The sequence below is a fragment of the Mus caroli genome, unplaced genomic scaffold, assembly GCF_978045245.1.
Source record: "Mus caroli unplaced genomic scaffold, Mus_caroli_1 scaffold_7, whole genome shotgun sequence".
NCBI lineage: Eukaryota > Metazoa > Chordata > Mammalia > Rodentia > Muridae > Mus > Mus caroli.
In genome coordinates, this window is record NW_028227262.1 from 102,015,721 (window position 1) to 102,019,771 (window position 4,051).

Consider the following 4,051-nt stretch of genomic DNA (forward strand, 5'->3'; position numbering starts at 1 on the left):
GGCACAAGCATGAGGACCTGGGTTTGGAAGCCCAGGATGCAGGTAGAAAGCTAGGTATGGTGTCTTGTACCTGTAATCCCGGTACTGAGGAGGCAGAGATAGGAGAATCCCTGGAAAGGCCAGTCAATCTTGATGACTCAGCAGGCTCCATATTCACTGAGAGACGGTATATAAAAAAGTAAGGGAGAAAGTGATACAAGAAAGCACCTGACGCCGGGCGTGGTGGCGCACACCTTTAATCCCAGCACTCGGGAGGCAGAGGCAGGCGGATTTCTGAGTTCGAGGCCAGCCTGGTCTACAAAGTGAGCTCCAGGACAGCCAGGGCTATACAGAGAAACCCTGTCTCGTAAAAACCAAAAAAAAAAAAAAAAAAAAAAAAAAAGAAAGCACCTGACGTTGACCTCTGGCTTATACCCCTCTGAAGATGTACATATGAATATTCTACCACACCCCTTCACACAAATAAAGAATCATATATGTTCAAGTACTGCTGCTGATCAAATCCTCGAGAGATCTGGAAGAAGGAGCAGAAAGAAAGGAATAACAAAACAAGTGTTCTTTGGAAAAGCAATGGAATTCAGGGCACAGACAGAGGAACGAGCTTTAGGAAGGATGTGTCTATCTACTGTGAGTGGATAATGGCTTTATTTAGGTTTGATGGTGAGAATCTGTGGATTTCTCATCAAAGGGCTTCACCTCAAGGGGGAGGTTGTGGAGCAGAGTTTGAAGAGGGAGGATGAATTTGTGAAGTAACTAGAGAGGGTAGTTTGAGAGCCAGTATAGAGAAGTCATGGCAGGCTGGCAGCACCAAGTGTCCAAACAAAGGTCAGCGATGACCATGCCGGAACATCAGTCTGTGAGGCTGTCCTTTGATCCCAAGCAGAGCTTCCAGAGATCAGAAACCCTGGCTTGATCCCAACTCAAAACTCAAAAAGTTGAGTTTTGTCAGGTGCCTGGGAGAGTGGACAGTAGAGAAAACAGAACAAGAGAGTTGAGGGTCTGCAAGGGATGAGGTAAAAGGGTGGGCCACGGATCTCTGCTGGATGGGGAGAGTCAGAGAGGGCAGATTCACTCAGCCTCTCTCTCCCATGGCCTCTTTCATTCTAGGCGGATTGCCCTGGGCTTTGTGTTTTCTCTTCATTTGTAAGTAAGCGGGTTGGCTAGATTCTGATTAACATCCTTTCCTGTTCTCAAATTTCATGGTTCAACTTGGCAAAAGTTTCATACTCTCAGGATATAAGTGAGGGATCTTGCCAAACTTCTTCTAGTCACTAGGACAAAACAACCTTCATTCTGCTGAGGAAGCAAATTCCATTGATCTTCCCAGACCATTGATGAAATTCTTTAATTTTCTCACAGCCATATGCAAAATGTTCAATGCTCTGCCCAGAAATCAAAAATAAACTTGTAGCTGTCAGTAATCCAACCCTGCTGGAAGTTTCCCAATCGGAACTTGGTTCAGTTCAACTCAAAACCAAATTATATTACTGAGTGCCTGCTTTCCATAAGTTACTGTGGTGGCAGATGTAGGAGATGCAGAGACAAGAGAACGACCATCTCTGTTCTCTTCAAGTTTAGCGAGAAGGAGACTAGTGGTGCAGAAATCTTTGTGTTCACGCCAGGTAAGAAAGAGTAATTTCAGCTTCACACGCATTTTGCAGGCTGCATTTCCGCTAGCAGTGGCGGGAATTGAGCAGCTGGCCGGCTAACTAAGGCTTTGTGGAGGGAGCAAATATGGTGGGAATCTGAGCTTTGGGAGCCACTACCATGACTGTGGGCAAGAACAGCAAGATGCTGCTGCATTGATTACAGGATGAGATGTATCCTGCAAAGATGGCCAGATCTTCATCGGGACCTTCAAAGCTTTTGACAAACATATGAATTCGATCCTCTGTAACTATGATGAGTTCAGGAATATCAAACCAAAGGACTCCAAACAAGCAGAGAGGGAATAGAAGTGAACCCTGGGTCTGGTGTTGCTTCAAGGGTAGAACCTGGTCACTGTGACCCCAGATGGACCTCTTCCCACACATACTAGTCTCACCTGAGTGCCACTTGCTAGGGGCCACATATCTGCAGGGCTGCTAGCAGAGGAATGTCAGCTGGTGTTCCCATAACCCAGGCTCCAGCAGGATTTGCTGGGCTACTCTCTGAGGTTGGAGGACCATCCCAAGCAGTTGGTGACCCCATAAGAAAGAGGCACCGTAGGATTGTGGGTCCCATGTCTGCTCCACCACAGGGCAAGGCTGCTTGGAGAGGCGGAATGTCGGAGTTGTCTGGTTCGGGGTCCCTAGGCCTGTGACGAGGCTGAGGCTGTGGGGTTCCCAGGCTCTTGGACACTCAGGTGCCACTGGATGTTTCAGAAGAGCTGAGAATGGAATCTGGGCCCACTGGCTGGATCTAGCCTGGGGCCAAGGGAAAAGGGGAAATCTGGCTAGTCCTGTGGGGAGAATCATCGATTTGATGGCTGCAGGCATGGGCTTGGTGATGGTCATGGCTGGTAGCACAGAGAGGCCTTCTACAGAGACTAGACAGCAGCTATATAGGTGAAGGCCTTCTCCATGGCTCCCCACGGGGGATCTCAATGAAAAGAGGTAGTCTATGGTTTTAAGGCATGTATTGTCATGATGGAAAGTGGATGTGTAAAACCATGCCCCAATTTTCAGGGTGGGCCTGATATTAAATACCTTTTGCAGGGAGGAATGTCTGGGAAGGAAAGCTTACTGGGTAAGCCCTCCAGGCCTTTAGGTATCTCATTAAAATGGACGTCTGTCTTGAGCCTACATAACCACAGGTTATGTCCTTTCCTACCTATGGGGGGTTGGGGGGGACTTGGGGCATTTCCCTTATGAGATTCATGGCAACAAATCTATGGGGGGCTGTGGCTAGTGACAGGGGCCTGGTACCTGGGAATAGGCAAAGCTCCTACTGTCCCATCAGGGTCTCCGAGACTTCTAGCCTTAGCTCACTCAACTGGGAACCAGGCTACCTTTCATGGTCCCACAAGGCATTGTTGCAGTTGCTACAGCTAGCTGCAATCACAGCCAGTATTGCATGAATCTGAATTCAGTACCCACCTGGTTGTGAGAGTCTTCCTCTAGGTATGATGGACCCACCTCCTGGAATGGAAGCCTCCCATGGGTCCAGGATGCAACCTCCTCCTGCAGAGAATGTGAGGTCAGCTTTGGTCCTTGCACAGCATTATGGTAGTAGATCCACAGAAGCCTAGGCCCTATTTCCCAAGGCTGAGTTACCACAGACCTGGCTATTTCTTATGCTTTCACTGGATTGTCTGGTTTTCCTTTCAGGTTCCCCTCCCTGGGGAGTGGCCCTCCAAGGCCTGAGACTCATCTTGGTCATCTTCAGCCCCTTGCCTGTTTCCCTAAAGGCTGTACCTAGTCTCTTTTAACTGGTTTATAATAAACTCTTAAGAGACTGTTATACATGCACACACATAATACATTGAGAGAGAGAGAGAGAGAGAGAGAGAGAGAGAGAGAGAGAGAGAGAATGAGAGAGAGAACTTTTTCTAGTTCCTTTAGTAAGTTAATGTCTGTTTTGGGCCCCACTTTTTACCAAATTGAAGTAAACTCACTAGGGGTCCCCATCACTTCAGGGGTCATTCTTAATTCTAGGGGCTGACATTATCCAAAAGCATTAGGGGGGCATCTTTCTGGTCATGCCTATCGTGGTCAGCACTACCTGCTGGGCACTCTTACACCCTGTTCTCTCTCTATCAGCACATGCAGACAGCTGTGGCAGTTAGCTCTTCAATCTAACAGTGTCTATCAGGGTTGTAACTTTAATTTTTTCAAATCCTATTTTTAATGATGGTTCTTAAATGATTTAACCTTCTTGTAACCCACCATCCACCAGAGGTAGTGGGAAAGAAAGGATACAGGGGAAATGGACCTGTTTAGAAAGGTTCTTTGGAGCAACTCTCGTCTATGTTGTCTGGAAATCAGCAGTTCAGTTCACAGGTTAGCAGGCAGTGGCAGCTTGAGCCACTCACAAATACCTCATGGATACAGCAGCTGTCCAGTTTGGTAGA

General features: G+C 47.6%; 1 pseudogene; it reads left to right on the plus strand.

The window, feature by feature from the left end:
* Positions 1-1,767: 1,767 nt before the first annotated feature.
* LOC147003997 (small nuclear ribonucleoprotein-associated protein B pseudogene) lies at positions 1,768-3,409 on the plus strand (annotated as a pseudogene).
* The last annotated feature ends 642 nt before the right edge of the window (positions 3,410-4,051 follow it).